Here is a 27,491-nt window from a genome sequence, read left to right as displayed (position 1 = left end):
TCACACGTTTAAGGATATATAATAAAAAACGGTTCAGTTAAGTTCAGTTGCTCAGTCATGTCCTACTCTTTGCGACCCCATGGACTGCAGCATGCCAGGCCTCCCTGTCCATCACCAGCTCCCAAAGTTTATTCAAACTCATGTACATTGAGTCAGTGATGCCATCCAACCATCTCATCCTCTGTTGCCATCTTCTCCCACCTTCAATCTTTCCCAACATCAGGGTCTTTTCAAATGAATCAGTTCTTTGTATCAGGTGGCCAAAGAATTGGAGTTTCAGCTTCAGCATCAGTCCTTGCAATGAATATTCAAGACTGATTACCTTTAGGATGGACTGGTTGGATCTCTCAAGAGTCTTCTCCAACACCACAGTTCAAAAGCATCAATTCTTCGGTGCTCAGCTTTAAGTCCAACTCTCACATCCATACGTGACTACTGGAAAGACTATAGCTTTCACTAGACATATGTTTTATGGCAAAGTAATGTGTCTGTTTTTTAATAAGCTGTCTAGGTTGCTCATAACTTTTCTTCCAAGGAGTAAGCATCTTTTACTTACATGGCTGCAGTCACCATCTGCAGTGTTTTTAAAGCCCCCAAAAATAAAGTCTGTAACTGTTTCCACTGTTTCCCCATCTATTTGCCATGAAGTGATGGGACCAAATGCCATGATCTTAGTTTTCTGAATGTTGAGTTTTAAGCCAACTTTTCAATCTCTTCTTTCACTTTCATCAAAAGGGTCTTTAGTTCTTCACTTTCTGCGTAAGATTGGTGTCATCTGCATATCTGAGGTTATTGATATTTCTCCCGGCAATCTTGATTCCAGCTTGTGCTTCTCCAGCCCAGCGTCTCTCATGATGTACTTTGCATAGAAGTTAAATAAGCAGGGTGACAGTATGTAGCCTTGACGTACTCCTTTCCTGATTTGGAACCAGTCTGTTGTTCCATGTCCAGTTCTAACTGTTGCTTCCTGACCTGCATACAGATTTCTGAGGCTGTGAAAGTGCTGCACTCAATATGCCAGCACATTTAGAAAACAGCAATAGACCCAGGACTGGATAAAGCCAGTTTTCATTCCAATCCCAAAGAAAGGCAATGCCAAAGAATGCCCAAACTCCCACACAATTGCACTCATCTCACACACTAGTAAAGTAATGCTCAAAATTCTCCAAGCCAGGGTTCACCGGTACATGTTCCATGTTCATGTTCAAGCTGGATTTAGAAAAGGCAGAGAAACCAGAGATCAAATTGCCAGTATCTGTTGGATCACTGAAAAAGCAAGAGAGTTCCAGAAAAACATCTACTTCTGCTTTATTGACTATGTCAAAGCTTTTGACTGTGTGGATTTCAACAAACTGTGGAAAATTCTTAGAGATGGGAATACCAAACCAATCACCTGACCTGCCTCCTGAGAAACATGGTGATGGCATTTAATAATTTCATGATTTTCAGGCTGTTGATCTACACAGTTCTTCAATCCGCAATAACACGTTTCTACACTGTACATCATAGCCAGCAAATGAATGTCACTAAATATTCCTTCACTCAGTTAATTAGCTGTGTCTAGGTCTTGGAAAGAAACACCTTTATGTAACTGGATGGGACACCGAAAATTCAGCATTTGTAGCAAGTAACTGATTCCATCAACAAGGTACTTTTTAAGCAAGTTGGATTTTCTTCTGAGCCATTCTCTCCTCAGAGAGAGGAGAATGGTCAGAGAATGACAATACTTGTAGAGTAGAGCTCCTCATCTCCAAGGAATACGTTCCAGGAGTTCATCCCCAAGGAAATTACAATGTTTTAGATGCACATTATTTTCTTTAAAATTTCTGGTTCTGAAAGAAAATTTATCAAATGTTTTCGTGCAGTATCTTCAAGAAAATCTTCATCTACTAGCTTGTTCTCCACAAAATATGTCCAAATAGCCTGTTTGTAAAGTTGTTGATTTGATGGATTTGAACATTCTTTGTCTTCTTCACATAAAAGTTTCCGTTTTTCTAGAAATGCAGAAGCCAGAATTAAAAAGTGATTGTCTTTGCCAGCAGCTTCGCTAAGTTATTGTATGTGCCTGAGCCAGGTCTCCAAGCTCCTCCACTCGCCTTACCACACTGGAGCCTGCAGCTGCCTTGACCACAACAGGCAGACACGCCCCTATTTTGTTCTTCTTGATGTGATGGTCAATGGGATTGTTTCTTCAACTTCTCTTCCCTGGTGACTTAGTCAGTAAAGAATCTGTCTGCAATGCTGGAGACCTGGGTTCAATCCCTGGGTCAGGAAGATCCCCTGGAGGAGGAAATGGCAACCCACCCCAGTGTTCTTGCCTGGAGAATTCCATGGACAGAGGAGCCTGGCGGGCTACAATCCATGGGGTCACAAAGAGTCAGACGTGACTGAGTGACTAATACACACCATCTGTGGTTAGTGTATTTTTTCACCTTTTCTTGGCCCATATTATTTTAATTTTTTAAAAAATTTTATTGAAGTATAGTTGTTTTACAGTGTTGTTACTCTCAGGTGTACAGCCAACTGAGTCAGTTATATATGTATCCACTTTTTTTTTTTGTAGATTCTTTACCATATATGCCATTATAGAGTACTGAGTAGAGTTCCCTGTGCTACACAGTAGGTCCTTATTAGTTATCTATTTTGTATATAGTCATCTGTATGTGTCAATCCCAACCTCCCAGTTTATCCCTTCTACCTCTTATATGCTGGTAATTATATATTTGTTTTCTACATCTGTAACTCTATTTCTGTTTTAGATAAGCCCATTTTTACCATTTTTTAAGTGATACCATATCTTTGTCTTTCTGTCTGACATATTTCACTCAGTATGACCATCTCTAGGTTCATTCATGTTGCTGCAAATAGCATTATTTCTTTCTTTTTTATGACTGAGTAATATTCTATTGTATACTCGTGCTACTCCTCCTTTTTCCATTTTTCTATTGATAGACATTTAGGTCGCATCCATGTCCTGACTAAATAGAAATAGTGCTGCAATGAAGATTGGAGTGCATGTGTCTTTTTGAATTATAGTTCCCTCTGGATATATGTGCAGGCGTGGGATTGCTGGATCATATGGTAGTTCTGTATTTTGTGTTTTAAGGAATCTCCAAACTCTTCTCCGTAGTGGCTCTACCAATTTATTTCCCCCAGCAGTATAGGAGGGTTCCCTTTTCTTCACATCTTCTCCAGCATTTATCGTTTGTAGAGTTTTTTGATGATGGCCTTTCTGATGGATGTGAGGAGATACTTTGTTGTTTTGATTTTCATTTGTCTAATAATTAATGATGTTGAGCATCTTTTCATGTACTTTTTGGTCATCTGTAGGGCATCTTGCGGAGAAGGCAATGGCACCCCACTCCAGTACTTTTGCCTGGAAAATCCCATGGATGGAGGAGCCTGGTGGGCTGCAGTCCATGGGGTCGCTAGAGTCGGACACGACTGAGCGACTTCCCTTTCACTTCACTTTCATGCATCGGAAAGGGAAATGGCAACCCACTCCAGTGTTCTTGCCTGGAGAATCCCAGGGACGGGGGAGCCTGGTGGGCTGCCATCTATGGGGTCGCACAGAGTCGGACACAACTGAAGCAACTTAGCAGTAGCAGCAGGGCATCTTTGGAGAAATATCTCTTTGGACCTTTTGCTCATTTTTTGATATTTTTCTATAGTGGGCTGCATGAGCTGTTCGTATATTTTTATATTAATCCCTTGTCAGTTGTTTCATTTGAAAATATTTTCTCCTATTCCGACGGCTGTTGTTAGGTCCTAGTTGTTTATTTTTGTTTGTATTTTCATCACTCCAGGGGATGGATTTAAAAAGATCTTGCTGCAGTTTATGTCAAAGTGTATTCTATGCTTTCCTCTAAGAGTTTTAGTGTCTGGCCTTGCATTTAGGTCTTCAATCCATTTTGAGTTTAGTTTCATGTATAGTGTTAAAGAGTATTCTAATTTCATTTTTTACATGTAGCTCTCCAGTTCCCCAGCAACACTTATTGAAGAGACGGTCTTTTCTCCATTGTATATTTTTACCTCCTTTGTCACACATTAGGTGACCCTAGGTGCATGAGTTTATCTCTGGACTTTCTATCTTGTTCCATCAATCCATAATTCTGTTTTTGTGTAAGCACCATAGTCTCTTGATGAATGTAGCTTTGTAATATAGTCTGAAGTCAAGAAGACTGATTCCTCCAGCTCCAATTGTTTTCCCAAGATTGCTTTAGCTTTTCAGGGTCTTTTGTGTTTCCATACATGTAAAGTTTTTTAATTCTACTTCTGTGAAAAATGCATTTAGTAATTTCACAGGGATTGCATTCACTCTGTAGATAGCTTTGAGTAGTATAGTCATTTTAACAATATTTATTCTTCCAATCCAAGAACGTGGTATATCTTTCGATTTGTTTGTGTCATTTTTATTTCTTTTATCAGTGTGTTCTAGTTTTCTGACTATGGGTCTTTTGCTTCCTTAGGTAGGTTTACTCCTAGGTAATTTGTTCTTTTTGATGTGATGGTAAATGGGATTGTTTCCTTAATTTCTCTTTATGATCTTTCATTGTTAGTGTGTTGGAATGCAAGAGATTTCTGTATGGTAATGTTGTGTTATGCAACTCTACCTAATTAATTGATGAACTCTAGTAGTTTTCTGATAGCATCCGTAGAAGTTTTTATGTAAAGTATCATGTTATCTGCTAACAGTGACAGTTTTACTTCTTCTTGTCCAGTTTGGAGTTATGTTCTTTCTCTTCAATGATTGTTACGACCAGGGAATGGACACTTTGTTGTACCCCTTAAAAGAAATGCTGTCAGTTTTTCCCCATTGAGCATGATGTTAGTTGTAGGTTTGTCTTATATGAGTTTTACTATGTTGAGGTAAAGGGCTTCCCTGATAACTCAGTTGGTGAAGAATCCACCTGAAATGCAGGAGACCCCGGTTTGATTCCTGGGTCAGGAAGATCTGCTAGAAAAAGCATAGGCCACCCATTCCAGTATTCTTGGGCTTCCTTTGTGGCTCTGGTAAAGAATCTACCTGCAATGTGGGCGACCTGGGTTCTATCCCTGGGTGGGAAAGATCGCCTGGAGATGGGAACTGCTACCCACTCCAGTATTTTGTCCTGGAGAATTTGATGGACTGTATAGTCCATGGAGTCACAAAGAGTTGGGCATGACTGAGTGACTTTCACTTTCGTGTTGAGGTGTGTTACCTTTCTGCAGAGTTTTTATCATAAATGGGTGCTAGATTTTGTCAAAAGTTTCTTATGCATTTATGGAGATGATCATATAGTTTTTATTCTTCAGTTTGTTGTGCTGTATCACACTGATTGATTTGCAGATATTGAAAAATATCAGAGATATTGGGATAAGTTTCACTTGGTCATGGTATTTGATCCCTTAAGTGTACTGTTAAATTTGATTTACTAGGATTTTGTTGAGCATTTTTGTGTCTGTGTTCATCAGTGATATTATTGACCTGGTATTTTCTTTTTCTGTGGCATCTTTGTCTGGTTTTGGTATTAAGGTGATGGTGGCCTCATAGAGTAAGTTTGGGAGTGTTCCTTCCTCTGCAATTTTTGGAACAGTTTCAGGATAGGTACTAACTCTTCTCTAAATATTTGATAGAATTTGCCTGTGAAGCCATCTGGTCCTGGATGTTGGCAATGTTATACCTGGTTCCTCTGCCTTTTCTAAATCCAGCTTGAACGTCTGGAAGTTCTTGGTTCATGTACTGCTGAAGCCTAGCTTGAAGGATTTTGAGAATTACCTCACTAGCATGTGAAACAAGCACAATTGTGAGGTCATTTGAACATTCTTTGGCATTGCCCTTCTTTAGGATTGGAAAGAAAACTGACCTTTTCCAGTCCTGTGGCCACGGCTGAGTTTTCCAGATATGCTAGCATATTGAATGTGGCACTTTAACAGCATCATCCTTTAGGATTTGAAATAGCTCAACTGGAATTCCATCACCTCCACTAGCTTTGTTTGTAGTAATGCTTCCTAAGGTCCACTTGACTTCACACACCAGAAATACTGGCTCTAGGTGAGTGATCACACCATTGTGGTTATCTGGGTCATGAAGACCTTTTTTGTACAATTCATCTATGTATTCTTGCCACCTCTTCTTAATATCTTCTACTTCTTTTCAGTCCATACCATTTCTGTCCTTTATTGTGCCTATCTTTGCCTGAAATGTTCCCTTGGTATCTCTAATTTTCCTGAAGAGATCTCTAGTCTTTCCCATTCTATTGGTTTCTTCTCTTTCTTTACATTGTTCACTTAAGACTTATCTGTGCTATTCTTTGGAACTCTGCATTCAGATGGGTATATCTTTCCATCTCTCCTTTGCCTTTCACTTCTCTTTTCTCAACTATTTGTAAGGCCTCCTCAGACAACCATTTTTCCTTGTTGAATTTCTTTTTCTTGGGGAAGGATTTGGTCACTGCCTTACGAACCTCCATCCACAGTTCTTCAGGCTCTCTGTCTACCAGATCTAATCCCTTGGATCTATTCGTCACTTCCACTGTACGATCATAAGGGATTTGATTAGGTCATACCTGAATGGCTTGGTGGTTTTTCCTACTTCCAGTTTGTGGCTAAAGGGTTTGATATATTAAGACTTGTCTTTGGGTATAGGATATTTTTTTGATAGGCTTAACATTTTTTGCCAATGGTTTTTAAGCAGTTAGTTGTGGTTTTGTAAGCTCACCTTTCTTAAGAAGAGGTGAGCTCATGTCTTTCTACTCCACCATCTTCTCTCTGTCCCTGTAATCTTCTATCAAGGAAGCACATTTCACCCTTCCTGGCACAGAACTATCTCAGTCCCCCAAGTCTACCTGTTAAAGTCCTTGGGAAACACCTTAGGGATCAGCAGGCAAGCTGTCTGAGGTCACTAATAGGTGTATTCCTGCTCTGGTTTGTCATCTGTTGAATCTCACCTTGTTCTAAGAAAATAATGGGTCCCATTTTATTTAGTAAGTCTCTTCCTTTTGAAGCGGGGGACAGTCATTCTGACATATATAAAAATGAATGAGCAATAATATTAGGTAAAAGGAAATATTAATCACCTTAGATTTGTCTGTCCATTAACTCCCAACACAATACAGCCATAGTTGGAGACGTGGCCAGCCAGCCAAGTCAGAACAGAGCAGGCAGTTCCAGTGTTCATAAGGAATTCCATTCTCCTTCCTGCCACATCAAGAGTGACCCAAGGCTCTGCTGGAATGATAAGGATGGATTGAGTAGGGTTAGGCTGGGCACTTCAGGCCCATCCATCCATGTGTAGGAACCTGAGAAATTTGGGAGGAACTGGAGCCAGTTAGGATTGTCCTTCTGGCATCTCACAGGAGGGCACATGGGACATCCCTCTTCCTAGTGCCCTCCTTTTGAGAGAAGGTGCACTGATTTTGGCCCAGGAGGCTTCTCCTCTGTTTTGTTTTTTTTTTTTTTGGTCTTCTTGGCCTCTAGGGTCCCCTCAAGGTGATGGGTGAATCAGAGCAACCAAAAGTTTTGTTTTCTTTACAAATGTCCTATCCTGTTCTTATTTCCTCCGTCAAATCTCAGTTATTATAGACCTTGAAGAGCTCTTCTGCCAGGGTTGACATGAGGTTTGGGGCCCAGACTCAAGCTTTTTAAATTTTCTGCTTGTTCTCTGGCCTTCCTTGTATCCATTCGTATCACGTGAGGTGTAACCGCGGGCAAGAATAATTGTGATGTCCTGTTAGGTCAGGAGGAACCTTAATCCAAAACTCATAATCCCATCCCTAAACTTGGGGTTCTCCCAAGAACCTGCCAAACCTATCCTTATAGATTCCTGTTCTCCCATTGGGAAAGGGACATGCAGTCTAGTACTTGGCCCATTTCTGTCAGCTATTTGTGGAACAGATAAAGGCTCTGTGACGCAAAAGTGAGAACTAATTTTAAACCTGATTAGGGACAGCACTGGAATCTCTGATTTGGGAACTTCTGACTTGAAAGGGTAAGGAAGGGGTGGGTCGAGAGGCTGAAAGCTGTGTTAAAGGGGAGTAAACAGGTTTCTGAGGAGGAGACTTGCTGAGCTGATGGCTAGTTAGCCACTGGAAGCAGTGATCCGTGACAAGTTCTGCCTCCCAGCCTTTTGAAGAAATGGAAAGAGAGGCTACACAAACACACAGTAGGAATTTCTTAGACTGGGGTCTTGTTATTGTTGTTTCGTAGCTAAAAGTCATGTGTGACTCTTTTGCGACCCCGTGGACTATAACCTGCCAGGCTCCTCTGTCCAGGGTATTTCTCAGGCAAGACCACTGGAATGGGTTGCTTATGCATTTTCCATATTTACATATAAATCTGAGTTCTGACAACTAGAGATCCTGGCGGGGATGGAGGGAGCCCTCAAGACTAGAGTAACAAAACCAAAGAGGAAGATGGCAAAGGAGATCATAGAATTCCCTTCCTCAGAGTTGGTGACACAAAACAGAAAGATGTTAGGGGTCATGAAGAGGGTGACCCAGTATGGAGTGTCCAAGATGCAAGGGACAGGAGTGTAGGTTTGGAGACCAAGGGAGAGTCAGAGGGAGAGTCAGAGAGAGAATGAGATTACCATTTAAACCACCCCTCTGTGGGTACCTATGCAGGCACTTCCAATTTTCTGAAAGGCCCGGAACCAACCATTTCACACAGAAAAGTCTAACTGCTTCAGCCTGTTTCTGATACAACTTCTTTTGGTGATGGGGTAGGGGGGGTCTTGGGGGGAATGAGAATTTTGTGATGATTGGACTTATAGCCACTACTTGATAATGAGTGTTGAACCTCTATCACTCTTAAATCTCCCATGAGGGAGAGGCCGCTGGGCCAAGATCTTTACAGTATGAGGTGAGCCTCTCTCACTTCTGCTTGTCACCTGCCATTGTGAGCTGTTGTCAATCAAGGAAGCCTAGTGTCACATCCACTTTCTCGGAAGGAGAGGACAGGAAAAGAAGTAGAGATGAAGAGAGGGGAAAGGACCAAGGGGAAGGCACAAATGGTGCCTGGATGAGAGTTCTGGGGCCTGACGGCAGGCTTACCAAATGCAGTGAGACTGAGGCAAAAGGTTTAGGTGGCCACTTGTCAGCTGAGAAGAAGCTGCATTTGTCAGTCCTTAAATGCTGGAAAAGAAATGAAAAAAGCAAAATGGCTGTCTGGGGAGGCCTTACAAGTAGCTGTGAAAAGAAGAGAAGCAAAAAGCAAAGGAGAAAAGGAAAGATATAAGCATCTGAATGCAGAGTTCCAAAGAATAGCAAGAAGAGATAAGAAAGCCTTCCTCAGCGATCAATGCAAAGAAATAGAGGAAAACAACAGAATGGGAAAGACTAGAGATCTCTTCAAGAAAATTAGAGATACCAAAGGGAACATTTCATGCAAAGATGGGCTTGATAAAGGACAGAAATGGTATGGACCTAATAGAAGCAGAAGATATTAAGAAGAGATGGCAAGAATACACAGAAGAACTGTACAAAAAAGATCTTCATGACCCAGGTAATCACGATGGTGTGATCACTGACCTAGAGCCAGACATCCTGGAATGTGAAGTCAGTTGGGCCTTAGAAAGCATCACTATGAACAAAGCTAGTGGAAGTGATGGAATTCCAGTTGAGCTATTTCATACCCTAAAAGATGAGATGATGCTGTGAAAGTGCAGCACTCAATATGCCAGCAAATTTGGAAAACTCAGCAGTGGCCACAGGACTGGAAAAGCTCAGTTTTCATTCCAATCCCAAAGAAAGGCAATGCCAAAGAATGCTCAAACTACCGCACAAGTGCACTGATCTCACATGCTAGTAAAGTAATGCTCAAAATTCTCCAAGCCAGGCTTCAGCAATACGTGAACTGTGAACTTCCAGATGTTCAAGCTGGTTTTAGAAAAGGCAGAGGAACCAGAGACCAAATTGCCAATATCCGCTGGATCATGGAAAAAGCAAGAGAGTTCCAGAAAAGCATCTATTTCTGCCTTATTGACTATGCCAAAGCCTTTGACTGTGTGGATCACAGTAAACTGTGGAAAATTCTGAAAGAGATGGGAATACCAGACCACCTGATCTGCCTCTTGAGAAATTTGTATGCAGGTCAGGAAGCAACAGTTAGAACTGGACATGGAACAACAGACTGGTTCCAAATAGGAAAAGGAGTACATCAAGGCTGTATATTGTCACCCTGCTTATTTAACTTCTATGCAGAGTACATCATGGGAAACTCTGGACTGGAAGAAGTGCAAGCTGGAATCAAGATTGCTGGGAGAAATCTCAACAACCTCAGATATGCAGATGACACCACCCTTATGACAGAAAGTGAAGAGGAACTAAAAAGCCTCTTGATGAAAGTGAAAAAGGAGAGTGAAAAAGTTGGCTTAAAACTCAACATTCATAAAACTAAGATCATGGCGTTTGGTCCCATTACTTCATGGGAAATAGATGGGGAAAATAGATAAAGTCTGACAGTGTCAGACTTTATTTTGGGGGCTCCAAAATCACTGCTGATGGTGACTGCAAGCCATGAAATTAAAAGACACTTACTCCTTGGAAGAAAAGTTATGACCAACCTAGATAGCATATTGAAAAGCAGAGACATTACTTTGCCAACAAAGGTCCATCTAGTCAAGGCTATAGTTTTTCCAGTGGTCATGTATGGATGTGCGAGTTGGACTGAGTTGGACTGTGAACAAAGCTGAGTGCCAAAGAATTGATGCTTTTGAACTGTGGTGTTGGAGAAGACTCTTGGGAGTCCCTTGGACTGCAAGGAGATCCAACCAGTCCATTCTGAAGGAGATCAGCCCTGGGATTTCTTTGGAAGGAATGATGCTAAAGCTGAAACTCCAGTACTTTGGCAAGCTAATGCGAAGAGTTGACTCATTGGAAAAGACTGATGCTGGGAGGGATTGGGGGCAGGAGGAGAAGGGGATGACAGAGGATGAGATGGCTGGATGGCATCACTGACTTGATGGACGTGAGTCTGAGTGAACTCCGGGAGTTGGTGATGGACAGGGAGGCCTGGCATGCTGCAATTCATGGTGTTGCAAAGAGTCGGACATGGCTGAGTGTCTGAACTGAACTGACTGAAATGCCTAGGTCCCCCCAACAAAGGGCAAGATAAACAGAAGCTCCATGGGCATCCCTTAGTGGTCACTAAACATGGTACTGACCTAGGTCCTTGAACTTTTTAATAAATAGACGTTGGTAAGAGGCCAGCAAGGACTTCAGGCAGGACATTATTAGATCCATGCTGCAGCATGGGAAAACAAAAACAAGAAGTTTTGTTCTTGCTCATTCCCCAAGAGGAGGCTAGCTAGCTCCTTAAAGAGAGTAATGCCAGGAGTCGATCAGTGGATTGGGCAGGAGGTATAGCTTGGGTGGTCTGTCTACCACTTTGGCGGTCCTATGTTCAGGGACAGCACAGTAGCCTGCTTTTGCTCCACACATCAAAAAATGATGGTTGGCGTGTGGCCTTTTTGTTCAGAATTGCCCCAGCTGCACTTGTGTGCAATTATTTTTAGTCCTTTATAGTTCATTTGTATTCCATTGTTTGAGGAGAGGTTTATCCTGTTTGACCATCCTGGAGAGAGTCCAGGTCCCAGACCATCTCACAGTCTTGATAATTCTGTATAGTTTCCTATATTTCTTGTAGATAAAATACTTTAGCATCATCTTGTACATTTTCTATTCCAAATTTGACTTAGACAATTCTCAAAGAAATAGTGGCCCCCCCCTTTTTTTTTCTTTTTCTTCGTGTTTAAGGATTTAAAAATCTTTAATTTAAAAATCTTCGTGTTTAAAAATCTGGGTTCAAGTGTCTACAGTGTTTTATTTTTAAGAGATGTAATGAGTTCGTAAAAGCTTTAAATCTGTTAATACACACTAGTAAACAATTACAATATGAAAATTGAAGCTAACATCCCCCAGAGTGGACTCAGTCTTGATTTTCCATCATGATAAGAAATTGAGACCATTGAAAATTGACCCTTGATATTCTACAGGAAATTCTGACTTCATTTTTCTAACCCCTTCCAACTTCACTAATTTGACTAAAAAGAGTGAATTATGGGAGGAAAATAAAGATATATTGAACACATACACAAAGTATGCAACTTCACTAAAATATTCTACCTTTTTCAAGCTCAGATATTTTTCTAATTCCAGAAAATCTCTGCTGGTAGGAAATAAATTGATTTAACATCCATTGACTCAAGAAAAAAATTATTTTCAGACTAGAAGAGATCATCTTACTGATCTCTTCTGAATTTTATAGATAAGGAAACTTGCAAAACTGGATTAATTGATTTTTCTCAGTGAAAGTGATAGAGCTCACAGTTAAAGAGAGTGTCATATTGCTCCTTTTGTTTCCACATACCACACAGACTCATATTATTTCTTTAACTTATGTTCAAGTGTAGTTGACTTACAATATCATGTTAGCGACACTTATAAAGCAAAGTGATTCAGCTATACATATATATATATATATTTGTATATATATATACACACACACATACATATAATACACATATATACACACTTTCTTAGATTTTTTTCTATTACAGGGTATTACAATATATTGAGTATAGTTCAATGTGCCATGCAGTAAATTCCTTTTGTTTACCTGTTATGTATATGTAGTGGTCTGTATTTCCTAATCCCGTACTCCTAATTTATCCCAGCATTCCTTTCCTCTTTAGAAACCATGTGTGTTTTCTATCTCTGAGTCTGTTTTGTTTTGGATATAGATTCATTGTATTGCTTTTTAGATTCCACATATAACTGATATCATATAATATTTGCATGGTAATCTCTGCATCCACCCATGCTGTTGCAAATGGCAGTATTTCATACTTTTTTAAGGCTGACTAAAATTCCATTGTACACATATGTCACTTCTTTATGCATTCATCTGTCAATGGACACGTGCCTTGCTTCCATGTCTTGGCTATTGTAAATAGTGCTGCAGTGAACATTGGGGTGTGTGTATCTTTTAAAGTTAGAATTTTCATCTTTTCCAGATATATCCCAGGAGTGGGGATGCTGTGTCATATATTAGCTTTATTTTTGGTTTTTTTAAGGAACCTGCATACCGTTCTCCATAGTGGCTATACCAGTTTACATTCCCATCCACAGTTTAGGAGGGTTCCCTTTTCTACACACCATCTCCAGCATTTATTTGTAGACTTTTGAAGATAGCCATTTTAACCAGTTTCAGGTGATACCTCATCATAGTTTTAAATTTGCACATCTCTAGGTAGTAGCAATGTTGAGCATCTTTTCATGTGTCTCTTGGCCATTTGTATGTCTTCTTTGAAAAAGTCTGTCCAGGTCTTTGCCCCCCCCCCTTTTTTTTATTTGATTGGGTTGTTTGTTTGCTTGTTTAATATTGAGCCATATGAGCTGTTTGTATACTTTGGAAATTAACCCCTTGTAGTCATATTGTTTGGGAGAAGGCAATGGCACCCCGCTCTAGTACTCTTGCCTGGAAAATCCCATGGACAGAGGAGCCTGGTAGGCTGCAGTCCATGGGGTCGCTAAGAGTCGGACACGACTGAGTGACTTCACTTTCACTTTTCATTTTCATGCACTGGAGAAGGAAATGGCAACCCACTGCAGTACTCCTGCCTGGAAAATCCCATGGATGGAGGAGCCTAGTAGGCTCCAATCCATGGGGTCACTGAGGGTTGGACACAACTGAGCAACTTCACTTTCACTTTCCACTTTCATGCATTGGAGAAGGAAATGGCAACCCACTCCAGTGTTCTTGCCTGGAGAATCACAGGGATTGGGGAGCCTGGTGGGCTGCCATCTATGGCGTCGCACAGAGTCGGACACGACTGAAGAGACTTTGCAGCAGCAGCAGCAGCAGCAGTCATATTGTTTGCAAATATTTTCTCCCAGTCTGTAGATTGTCTTTTTGTTTATGGTTTCCTTTACTGCACAAAAGCTTGTGCTTGATTAGATCCCATTTGTTTACTTTTGCTTTTATTTATTTTGCCTTGGGAAACTGATCAAAGAAAAAATTACTACAATTCTGGCCAAGAATGTTTTGCCTCTGTTCTCTTTTAGGAGTTTGTGCCTTTTATTTAGCCCTTTAAAATATTTTAAATTTATTTTTGTATATGGTGTGATAGTAATGTGAAAGTGAAGGTCGCTCAGTCATGTCTGACTCTTTGTGACCCCATAGACTATACAGTCCATGGAATTCTCTAGGCCAGAGTACTGGAGTGGGTAGCCTATCCCTTCTTCAGGAGATCTTCCTGACCCAGGAATTGAACCTGGGTCTCCTGCATTGCAGGCAGATTCTTTACCAACTGAGCTATCAGGGAATCCTGGTGTATGGTGTGAGGGGTATTCTAATTTCATTGATTTTCATGAGACAGTCCAGCTTTCCCTACACGACTTGCTGAAAGACTGTCTTTTCTCCATTGTTTATTCTTGTGTTCTTTGCAAAGATTAACTGATCATAAGTGTGGGGTTTATTTCTGGTCTCTGTTCTGTTCCATTTGTATGTCTATTTTTGTGCCAATAAAACACTATTTTGATTACTGTAGCTTTGCCCTATTGTCTGAAGTGTGGGGGGTCGGTGGTTATGTCTCCAGCTTTTTCTGAAGGAAACTGGAGAGTTATGTCTACAGTTCTTTTTTCTTAGGATTATTTTGATAATTCTGGTCTTTTGTGGTTCTGTTTAAATTTTATGATTATTTGTTCAAATTCTGTGGAAAATGTTTTAGGTAATTTGATAGGGATCACATTAAATCTGTAGACTATGTTGGGTAGTATGGCCATTTTAACAGTATTATTTCTTCTAATTCAAAAGCATGGAATATCTTTCCATTTCCTTGAATCTTCTATAATTTTCTATACCAGTGTTTTATAGTTCTCAGTTTATAGGTCTTTTACATCCTTGGTTAGGCTATTCATAGGTATTTTTTTGATGTGGTTTTAAATGGGTTTTTTTTTTTACTTTCTGATATTTCATTGTTAGTGTAATGAAATGCAACAAATTTCTGTATATTAATCTTGCATTAATCTACCTTACTGAATTCATTTCTCACTTCTAATAATTTTAGTGTGGGGAATTTAGGATTTTCTATATAGAGTATCATGTCATCTACATATAATGACAATTTTACCTCTTCCATTCTAATTTGATTACTTTTTATTTCTTATCTGATCACTTGGCTAGGACTTCCAATACTATGTTGAACAGACATGGTGAGAGTCAGCTTCCTTGTTTTGTTCCAGAATTTAGTGGAAAGGCTTTCAACTTTTCACCACTGAGTATTATATTGACTGTGGGTTTATCATAAATGGCTTTTATTATGTCGAGATGTGTTCACTCTATACCCAATTTGATGAGGGCTTTTTTAATCACAGTCTCACATTTTCTTTATCTATTGAGATGATTATATGTTTTTTTTTTCTCCTCTTGACGTGGGGTATCAATTTAATTCACATGTGAGGAACCATCCTTTCAACCTGGAATGAATTCAACTTGACTATAGTGTATTATGATCCTTTCTGTGTGTTGTTGGTTTCAGTTTGCTAATATTTTATTGGAGACTTGCATCTATATTCATCAAAATTTGGTTTTGATAGGGTGATGGTAGCATCATAGCGTGACTTTGGGAGTGTTCCCTACTCTTCAGTCTTTTGGAAGAGTTTGAGAAGGATCAGTGTTAGGTCTTCTTTGTATGTTTGGTAGAATTCCCCAGTGAAGCCATCTGGTCTTGAACTTTTGTATACAAGGAGCTGGGGTGGGGGTGGTTGGTTTGGTTGATTTTTTGCAGATCAGGTTTTACTTCTAGTGATTGATCTGTTCAAGTCATCTGTTTATTGACTCAATTTGAAAGACTGTATGTTTCTGAAACATATCCATTTCTTCTAGGTTCTTCAACTCACTGGCCTATAATTCTTCACAGTATTTTCTTATGATTTTCTTTTTTTATTTCTGAAGTATTTACTATGCCTCATCATTCATTTCCTGTGTATTTGGATCCTCTCTCTTTTCTTCTTTTCTCTGTTTTCTCTTTTAGCCTAGCTAAGTGTTTGTCAATTTGTCCTTTCAAAAATTAGCTCTTGGTTTTATTGATCTTTACTATTGTTCTTTTAATCTCTGTGTTATTCATTTCCTCTCTGATCTTTATTATTTTCTTCCTTCTGCTGAATCTGGTTTTTGTTTGTTCATTTGCTAATTCTTATAGGTGTTAGGATATGGTTGTTTGCGTGTTTTGTTTTTTTTTTTAATTTATTGGGAAAGGCCTGTATCACTATGAATATTCCTCTTAGAACTGTTTTTTAATGCATAGATTTTTGTAAAGTTTTGTTTTCATTGTTTTTTGTCTCTGAGTATTTTATGATTTCTTCTTTGATTTCATCAATGACCCATTGGTTTTTTACTATCATGTTTTTTAGCCTCCATACAATCAGATTTTTTTCCTTGTTTCTCTTTCTGTGGTTGGTTTTTAATTTCATACAATTGTGATCAGAAAAGATGATTGAAATAACTTCTGTTCTCTTAAATTTGTTGGGGCTTGTTTTGTATACTAGTGTGTGGTCTGTGCTAGAGAATATTCAATGAGCACTTGAAAAGCATGTGTATTCTGTTGTCTTTGGATGTAGTGTCCAGTAGATATCAAGTAAGTCAAACTCTTCTATTGTTATTTATCACCCCTATTGCCTTGTTGACATTCTGTCTGGAATATCTGTTCACTGATGTCAGTGTGGGTGACAAAGTCTCCATCATTACTGTGTTCCTGTCAGTTTCTTATTCTCTCTTAGGATTTGTTTTATATCTTTAGGTGCTTCTGAATTATGTGCCTATGTGTTAACAAGCATGCTGTCCTCTTCTTGTATTGATCTTTTTACCATTACAGAGCAGCCTTCTTTGTCTGTTTTTGGACTTTGATTTAAGTCTGTTTTGTCTGTTTGAATATTACTACTCCCACTTTTGTGTCATTTCTGTTTGCAAGAAATATCTTTTTCCATCATCTCACTTTCAATTTGTGTGTGTCTTTCACCAGAAATGGAGTCTACTCTAGGGCAGCATATTATAGGTACTTGCTTTGCTATTCAGTCTTCTACTCTCTGGCTTTTGATTGAAGCATTGTGTCCATTATACGCTTAACTTACTTTTTTTTTTTTTTTTTGATGTTTGTGATTCTATTTATGCTTTTGATTTGTGGTGGTGGTTGTTCAGTCACCCAGTCATGTCACCTCTTTTCAATACCATGAACTGCAGCACTTCCCTGTCCCTCACCATCTCCTGGAGTTTGCCCAAGTTTGTGTCCATTGTATTGGTGATGTCATCCAGCCATCTATCATCCTCTGACTCCTTCTTCTCCTCCTGCCCTCAATCTTTCCCAGCACTAGGGACTTTTCTAATGAGTTGGCTCTTCACATCCACAAAATACTGGAGCTTCAATTTCAGCATCAGTCCTTCCAGTGAGTATTCAGGGTTGGTTTCCTTAAAGAGTGACTATTTTGATCTCCTTGCTGTCCAAGGGGCGCTCACGAGTCTTCTCCAGCACCACAATTCAAAGGCATCAATTCTTGCGCTCTGTCTTTTTGACAGTCCAGCTCTCAAAACCGTATGTGACCACTGAGACCTTTGTTGGCAGAGTGATGTCTTTGCTTTCCAACACCATGTCTTGGTTTGCCATAGCTTTCCTGCTAAGAAGGAATCATCTGATTTCATGGCTGCAGTCACCATCCATAGTGATTTTAGAGCCCCAAAAGAGAAAATCTGTCACTGCATCCACCTTTTCCCCTTCTAATTTGCCATGAAGTAATGAGACCTGATGCCATGATGTTAGTTTTTTTTAATATTTAGTTTTAAGCCAGCTTTTTCACTCTCCTCCTTCACTCTCATCAAGAGGTTCTTTACTTCCTCTTCACTTTCTGCCTTTAGAGTGGTATCATTCACATATCTGAGGTTGTTGCTGTTTCTCCCATCTATCTTGATTCCAGCTTGTAACTCATTCAGCCTGGCATTTCTCATGATGTGCTCAGCATACAGGTTAAACAGGGTGACAGCAGGCAGCCCTGACATACTCCTTTCTCAGTCTTGAGACAGTCAGTTGTTTCATACAGAGTTCTAACTGTTGGATTTGTGGTTACCTATAGCTTTATCTACCAGCTTTAGACTGATAGTCATATAAGTTCAAATACATTCTATAAAATCTACAGTTTTTACTTTTCTCTCCCAATTTTTTTTTTATTTTTTGTTTTACATCTTTTGCCATTAATTGTACTTGTCTCTTTTACACAATTCTGACTGTTTTATTAATCTGTGTACTGATTTAAGTGATCTTCAGTCCTTTTATATATTTGCCTTTCATATTATGTTTTTCTTTTTCATCTAGATTCTTATTTCTCTATTTAGGGTAGATCTTTAGGTGCTGTTTTTTAGATTGGATTAAGTATTATATTCTTTTAGTTTTTTCTTGTCTGAGAAATTCTTAGTTTCTGCTTCTATTCTAAATGATAATCTTACTGAGTAGAGTATCCTAGATTTCAGGTTTTCCACTTTCATGACTTTGAATATCTTTCTTTTCTGTGAAGTTTCTACAGAGAAATCAACTGATAGCCTTATGGAGGTTTCCTTGTAAGTAAGTCTTTTTTTTTTTTTTAACTTTACAATATTGTATTAGTTTTGCAAAATATCGAAATGAATCCACCACAGGTATACATGTGTTCCCCATCCTGAACCCTCCTCCCTCCTCCCTCCCCATACCATCCCTCTGGGTCGTCCCAGTGCACCAGCCCCAAGCATCCAGTAGTAACTCTTTATTTCTCTTTCTGCATTAAGAATCCTCTAATTATCTTTAACTTTGCTGTTTTAATTATGATATGTCTTGGTGTGAGTCTTTTTCATCTTTGGGACCCTCTGTGCTTCCTGTTCCTGGATATATGTTTCCTTCTTCAGGTTTGGGAAGTTTTCAGTCATAAGTTCTTCAAATACATTTATGATCCCCTTTTCTTTTTCTCTTCCTTCTGGAATACCTATTTGAGTACATTACCATGCATTATATTATTAAGTATCTCATAGAATCTCATGTGTTGCTTTCATTTTTTATCTGTCTAATTGGATGATTTCCATTATTCTGTTTGCCAGATGATTATTCCTTCTTCATTATTTAGTGTACTATTCATTGCCTTTAGCTTGTTTTTTATTTTGGCAACTGAGTTGTCTAATTTTAATTGGCTCCTCCTTATAGTTTATAGTTCCTTGTTACAGTGATCTGCATTTCTTTTTATAATCATTCTCAATTACTTTAGCATCTTTATTACCTGCTGTTTGAAATCGGGGTCTGGTAGACTGGTGTGGTCTGTTTCATTGTTTGTTCTTTCAGGGGGTTTCTCTTGTTCTTTTAGTTGGTAGTAGTTCCTCTGCTTTTTCATTTTATTTAAATTTCTCTTACTCTGAATTTAGGAGAAACGGTTATCTACTGTGGCCTCTAAGGGCTGTTTTTATGTGGGAGCTTCCCGATGTAGACTGTGTGGTGAGTCCAGTATTTTTGGTGCTGGTGCCCTTTGTTGCAGATGCCTGCCATGCCTTTCATCAGAATGTCCTGGCCATTATCCCCTTGATAGGGGTGTGTTTGGTGTTGTGGTGATGAGAGCCTACACTGGATGTTGGTGGTGTCTTCACTTTGCTCTCTAGCCGTTCACAGCCATGTTGATGCAGGGTCTGCTCCCTGGTTGTTGGAGTAGAAGCCCTAGATCCAGCTCTAAGCTGTAATGTGAGGTAGGAGGAACTGAATCAGTACTTCTGTAAAAACAGCCACTGCCTTTTCCTTCTCAGGAGCTGTCACCAGGATGCTACCTGCCACCCATTGTGTGCACCCACGAATCCCATTGCTGCTGACTCCACACCTTTCCCTGTTGTAGAATCGCTGACAGTTGGCTGGGCCGGCTACCTGCCACCCATTGTGTGCACCCACGAATCCCATTGCTGCTGGCTCCACACCTTTCCCTGTTGTAGAATCGCTGACAGTTGGCTGGGCCATCAGTCCCACTCCTGGCAAGTCTAGGCTCTCCATTTCTGCAGCCACTGGAGCTGTACCTCATTGTGAGGCTGTTGACAAAAGGGCTCCCATGGCAGATGCATCCTCCACCCTCTGCATGATAATAATGGGACTCCTCTGGTGGGCCATCACTCCATCCCATGCAAGTCGATGATAGCTGCCTGTACACTCTAGGCCCTTCAGGCTGTCTGCATGTAGCCACACCAAGTCCTCTCCCCAGTTCTGTGCACTGAAGCCTGAGTTTAAGCACTCAGGTACCACATACACCAGCAGGAATGCCAGTGAAGGAGTTTCCCAGAGCAAGGGAACCTTCCCTCTTTCACAGCTCACTCCCAAGGGTACAGGTCCCATTTGATTCCATTTTTTCCCCTTTTGTTCAACCCAGTTACATGGGGATCTTTCTTGTAGCTTTGGTTATATAAGAAATCTTTTGTAGTTTTCAGTTGGCTTTCTGTGAAAATTGTTCCACATATAGAGGTATTTTTGATGTTTCTCGGGGGCAGTGAGCTCCATGTCCGTCTGTTCTGCCACTTTGATCTTCTCCACTATTTTTTTTTCCCTTGCTTTTAAATTTTGACTCTCATGATATCCTTTATGCTATATGGATGTAAAACAAAACAAAAAAACATATTTTTTCAGAGAGTATAATTACTAATAGAGGGAAAATGTAATTGGCAGTTATTGGTGGATTAAGTATTTGAAATAGGTGTGTTTGAGTCAACTAATTTCTAAATGTTTAACCTTCAGATTTTTCAAATAAAACTTTAAATGATCCCTCAGACTTTAAAAACAACTCTGAAAGACATTTTTGTAACTATTAACCTTTGGAGATTATCTGGACAGAATTTTCTTCTCCAATCATGTTAAAATCACTATAAAATTTTTCAGTATTATGACAACTCTTAAATGGAGAAACTCAACACTTTCTGTTTTTTGTTTCTGAAACTTTAATTATAGTTAGCCTCCTATCCAGACAGAAGGAATACTTTTTGTCCATTAGTTTTAACTTTTTCAATGGCAGAAAACTGCTTCAAGGCGTGTCAATTCATATTGATGTGCCTACTCATCTTCTCCTGTCACCAGAAGATACTACTTGATCCCCTGTCAGCACTTTAGCCTCCTTTCCATTCAACATATAATTAGCTAGGAGATAGGACAGAACGATATAGATGCATGAAATTCTACAACACATGCATTTGAACTGGTTTTTAAGAGAATATTTTTGCTGCCTAGTAAATCAAATGTATAAAGCAATCTCTGTTCCATAGTTAACATAATACGCTGATACCACCATGTATCAGAAAATAAAAGGGCAAATACTTTCTGTCAATCATTAGACCTTTTACCAAGTTTACTTAAGTCCTTAACAACAGTACCCATGTAAGGGCAAGGTGCTGAGCCTTGGGGAAGAGTACCGTTATAGATAATGCCAAGTACTGAAAAGAACACATTAAAATAGAGGTAATTTATTACATTTCGAAATTCAGCCCTTTTTCTACATTTGTAGTTTTTTCCATTTTAAAAAGAGAGTCTTTTTACATATTTATAATACATATCTTTTCTCTAACTTCTAACATGTGAGGGATATAATTACAGGTTGTCATAAAAAATGCTATCGGTGTTTGAAATGGATTAATTAAATGCCACCGCTATAATTGTATTTTAAAAATATTTTTATGTACAGCAATTTAAATTGTGAATGTTTGATTTATTCTGGACTACTTTTTATCATTTTTGAAATATATTGTTATGTGGTATCAGAACCAGTAATCTTTTTTATATTAAAGCATATTTTGTATTTTCCTGTTTTTTATTGCAGATGTGAGTTAATGGAACTCACTAATAGAATAAAGTAAATCAAACTGGTCAAAATCACAAAATATATTTTTTCTATATCCTGATTAATTTATATAGTTTTTGAACAGATTTTCACTGAAAACATGTTTTTTTTTCAAAATAGCTACACAAAAATTTACATAATATGGACAATTTAAGTGTCTGCATCATTTTGAAGTTGAATCTACAAGGCACTGAAATAATTAACTCAAAAAGCAAGACAACATAAATAAAGCAATAAATAATAGACTGGAAAACATTCCTGAAAAAATATACTATTTGTGAAAGATAATTCACGAAAATAATTGGTCAACTTGCCCAATATGAGACAAAGCTTAAAGTGGATCTGTACTGACACATAAAAGTTTAAAAAAACAATGATTTTGGTGGTCAGTTTCCAAAGTCTGTTATTCGTAGTCAGTAAAAGTCATCAAGGGAAAATATCTTCTTTCAACTATTGTTACTACATCAGCAATCTTGGACAAAACACTTTCAGCAAAAGTATTTGTATGTTTTTCCTTTGGAGAAATAATATTGTTCTATTTGTTTTACTCACAGTCTATCCAAAGATCAGTTTTACTATATTAAAATTTTACTGGGGTGTTCATGGGAACTGTGACAGTCCTTTTATTTTCCTTTACTCTTCTGAAAGATATGCACTCTTTCTGATCTTTCAGTAAATTTTATAGAAATTTTAATATGCCTTCTAAATCTTATCAAACTCTAAAATCAAAGTTAATGTTTATCCTTCTGCTGAGCAGTTTAGCTTCTATAATCCCTTTCCTGATTTAAATGCTATTTTTTTGTGTGTGTGTATTGGAGTTCTATCATAACCCACAGAAAAATTATCACTCAGTTCAGTTCAGTTCAGTCACTCAGTCGTGTCTGACTCTTTGTGACCCCATGGACTGCAGCACGCCAGGCCTCCCTGTCCATCACCAACTCCTGGAGTTCACTCACACTCATGTTCATTGAGTCTGTGATGCCATCCAAGAATTTCATCCTCTGTCCTCTCCTTCTCCTCCCACCTTCAATCTTTCCCAGCATCAAGGTCTTTTCAAATAAGTCAGTTCTTCGCATCAGTGTCCAAAGTATTGGAGTTTCAGCTTCAACATCAGTCCTTCCAATGAATATTTAGGACTAAATACTAAAAAGTTTGAAAGTTAATTTGAAAAGTTAACTACTGACTACTGCCTTTCTTTGGAAGTAAACCTGTCTTTTAGGCTGCTTCTGAGATTCCTCTTTGCCTTTGGTGCTTTGTAGTTTAATTTTCATATATAAAAAAATAAAAAAAATTTCATATATATATATGTATTCACACTCACATGCATATGAGAATTTCATTAAATTCTTCCATCTTGAAAGTTAGTAGACTTTCTGAGAGGCAATGACTTTGTTCGTAAGCAGTTCTACATGGGTCTCCTACATTCCTGTACATCTCATGAAGAGATATTGGGAGCTTTGTTCCAGCTTATCTTTTTAAGGGTGTCTGCATAGAAAACAGCCTTGGAATATACAATTTTCCTCCAGATCAAGGGAGAAATTTGTTTCCTGATCAGATTAATAAAACAATGTGTCCCTCTATGTAAATTGGGCAGCATTGCTAAAATCACTTTTTTTTTTTTTTTTTGCTGTATTGCGCTGCATGTGGGATCTTGGTTGTCCAACGAGGGATCAAACCTATGCCCCCTGCATTGGAAGCAGAGTCTTAGCCACTGGACCACCACTTTAAAAATTTTGTGCTCCCTAAACTCAGAATTCCCCAGCTATCACACAATCTACTATGAATATTATCCTCCTAGACCCTCCTCTACATCTCCCTTATCAGCTTTGGAGATCAGGAACTACTTAAACAAACATGAAGTATGATATCCCTACTTGTCCATGACTAATAAAGTCCTTTCTCTGACCAAAGCATCTTTTGTCTTCTGCCAACTTCTGTAAAACTGGCCAGTTAACTTGCAAGTAATATAAAATCTCAACCCCTTCAAAGCTCTAGAGTGATGTTTATTAGTTTTGCATAATTCCTGAAGCCATTATTTATGTGTATATTCCCCTTGTCACATTCTTTTTCTCCTCTCTTTCTGGTACCCTACTGCAGTATTGTTAGTACTTTTTACTCTATTTATCTTCCATGATATTTCTCTCATGTATTTCATCCTTTTCTTTGCCACATTCCAATTAATGTCTTCAGATATCCCTTCAGATTCACTAAAAGTATAATCTACTGTATTGATCTACTAGGGCTGCCATAATAGAATACCACAAACCGTGTGGCTTAAACAATGGAAATTTATTATTCTCACAGTTCTGAAAACTGGAAATTCCAGATCAAACATCAGGTTTGGTTTTTGGTAAGACCTCTCTCCTTGGCTTACAGATTGTCACCCTCTCACTGTGTCTTCACGTGACCTTTTCTCTGTACACATGCATCCCTGACGTCTCTTCCTCTTCCCACAAAGACAACAGTCCTATTGGATTAGGACTCTACCTAGTAACCCCACTTAACCTCAATTACTATCTCCTTAAAGACACTATCTCCAAATACAATTATATAAGAACTTCAGCATATGAATTTGGGGGTAGAAGTGACATAGTTTAGTTAGTAACATCTACTAATGGCCATTTTTTCATTTGGGGAGGATATAAGGCAAAGTATTTTATTTTCCAGAAGAATGCAAAAGAAACTCTTACATATAGCAGACAATATTGGGGAGAATAAGAGATTAGGAAAGGAGGAGGTAAACCTTTACTTTTCACTTTATTTTGTGCATTTCATGTTATATATTTCTATATGGCTTTAATTTTTGCCATATGGCAGACTGACTCTAAGGTAAATCCCTGTAATGCCTGTATCCTGGTACTTATGCCCTGTGCTTATGTCATTCCTTCCCCTTGAGTGCTAATGAGGCCTGTGAGTTGCTTCTAACCAATCAAATAGGGCAAAGGTGATGAAATGTCCTAGACTCACCTAGAATCTCTCTCTCTCTCTCTTGACTGGCTTGATAAAGTGACTCTGCTGGGAGGCCATGTGCGTTGGAGTTGAGGTCAGCCTACAGACAACAGCCAGCAAGAAGCCAGGGCCTTTGGTATTGTACCTTCAAGGAAGTCATTTCTGCAACAACCTGAGTTAACTTGAAAGCAAATTTATTCCACATCACGCTACTCAGTAAGTCCTAGCCACCACAGTGATTGTAGCCTTGCAGAATCTGTGGCCAGGCTCCTGACCCACAGAAACTTTCAGAAAAGAAATGTGGGTTGTTTTTACACTGTTATGTTTGCAATAATTTGTTATGCAGCATAGAAAACTAACACATATCATGCATATATAACTTCAAACTATGTAATTAAAAATTACATCTTCATGTTTTGACAGACAATAAAACATTTTAAGGTTTTCTTTTTTAAATAAAATATGCTTTTCATTTCTGGAATTTGTATTTTATTTCATTTATTTCATAAGCATTTCATTATGCTTCGTAATTTTTCTAATCTGTTTCTTTTTGCTCATATTTGTAATCCCTTCTTTCATTACTTGAAGAAGTGCTTATTTTAAACTATGTCTGACGTTGTGTTTCTGAATCTGCTTTGCATTGCTTCTGCTAAATCTTACTCATGATACTTTAGTTTTTATAGGCATTTTCTGATTTCCTATGAGAAGCTCACATTTTCTGGAACATTAAATATGCGAATTATTCAAGGTCTGTGTAGAAATGGGTTTCTCCGGAGAGTCTCTGCTTTTGCTCCTCCACTATCAGTCACTTCAAACTAACCCCAGAGCTTGAGGGTTTTAAGACAGTCAGGTGGTGACATCTCATCTTATGGACGGCTTGTGGTTATTGTTTCCCTTTCATTTTTTACTTAAGTTTAAAGGCCACTCTGACCACCTAACTTTTCAAAGTTTTCTGAACGGTTTCCTTTGCTTCAGCTCACCTTTACTCCCCAGTTTATTGCAGTCAGTGTCTTTCTTTCCCCCAGATTCTTCTCAAACTACACTCCAAGGATACCAGTACATTTCGTACTGAAAACCATTAGCTTCCTTTAATGTCTTTAGTTTACTGCTTGTAACGCTGTACATCACTCTCCATGTTTTTTGTACTGTAAATTTTCTTGCTCCTTTTACAACCATCTCTTTCTCTCCACCCCAGTATCCTTCACATTCCGTATTCCTTTCCTTTCCTGACAAAATTCTTTCAATGCCCAATGTTGGGTCCTAACACTCTCCTTAATTTTTCATGTTTTCCCTCAAATTTCTCCTTCATTTCTTATCTTCAAATAGTAACTGCAATTTGATGTTACCCAAAACTATGAAGTCCAATAATTTTGACATACTCAGAAGTCCAGATCCATGGTCATGTAAATAGCCCTTAATACTTTAATATTTATTAGATTCTATGTAATAGTCAAAGTGACCAAATATAAATTCACTGTTTTTTCAAAGTCTGTCTCTTCTGCTTATTTTCAATAATAAGAAAAGCAACAATAACACTTGATATAGAGAATATATATGCCAGATATTGCTCTCAGGGCTTTGCAGAAATTAAACCAATATAAAAAGAATCCTGTAACATAAAGTAACATAAAGATTATCATTATTTCCTTTTTACAAATGATAAAACTGAGACAGAGAGGTCAAATTATTTTCTAAGGTTATACAGCCACTTAGTGATTAATCTAGCACCCACTAGGGCTCCAGGGTCCTTTCTTGGTAGATACTCTCATATACAGCTAGTTAATACAGTAGGTCACCAATTCCTTCTTCCCAGACACTTACATACATATGTGAATTCTGTGTCTAAACTCTCCCAATAACCAAACTGTTGCATATTATAATAATCAATAGCAATAAATTTTGTTGTAAATCCTAAGTCCTTCATTCTTACCAGTAGACTAATTAATGTGCTAGATGTAATTAAATCAGCATAAATATCATAGTTGAATTTCATGAAAAAAGATCAGAAAATGTTATGCCTATTAATAGTTTCTGTAGCTATTCAAGCAAATATAATGCAGCAAAGATAATTAAATCTTGTGCTTCGGGGAGCAAGTAGGTTTGCTTAAAGAACAGAAAGGAAAATATGCCTTTATTCTCTGCCCTAGGGAGAACAGTGGAATAACTGACTAGGTATATTAATGGAGTAGTAGAAAGGGTAACATCTGCTGTTCTCTGAAATATCAGAGCTTTGGCTGAGGTAGAATTAATTGACTCATATTTGGTATGGAATTATAATAACTTTAATTTACCACATGGTGGAAACAGGCTCTATTTTAATTTCATTTTAGTTTTAATTTACTAACTACAAAAAAGCATGCTATCTCATAAATACAACAAATATATTTTAGAAGGGCCTGGCAGGATATGCTTTTAATGATTTTCTATTTCTGTTCTCAAAGTTGATTTCAATGGTATTGAGTTCTCAGAGCAAGAGTTTACTTTTTCTTTCTGTGGTTCACACACTGGCCTGAATCTGAATTATCAGTAGGCTATTACAGACAGCAGAAGTAAACAGGTAGGCATTAACATGATGAGCCTGAAATGCCAAACCAGCGATAGAGCAAAAATCCTCAATCATAATTCATAGAATGCTGTCTTATTTTTAATACTTTAAATATGCTCTAGTATTGGTAACAATTATCTGAGAAGACT

At 38.4% G+C, this 27,491-nt stretch overlaps 1 pseudogene; it reads right to left on the bottom strand.

The window, feature by feature from the left end:
• Positions 1-478: 478 nt before the first annotated feature.
• Positions 479-20,023, bottom strand: LOC133234707 (RAB7A-interacting MON1-CCZ1 complex subunit 1-like; annotated as a pseudogene).
• Positions 20,024-27,491: the final 7,468 nt, after the last annotated feature.

The sequence above is a fragment of the Bos javanicus genome, chromosome 21 (assembly GCF_032452875.1).
Source record: "Bos javanicus breed banteng chromosome 21, ARS-OSU_banteng_1.0, whole genome shotgun sequence".
NCBI lineage: Eukaryota > Metazoa > Chordata > Mammalia > Artiodactyla > Bovidae > Bos > Bos javanicus.
The sequence above is the reverse complement of the archived record's forward strand: the minus strand, read 5'-3'. Positions and strand labels throughout refer to the sequence as shown.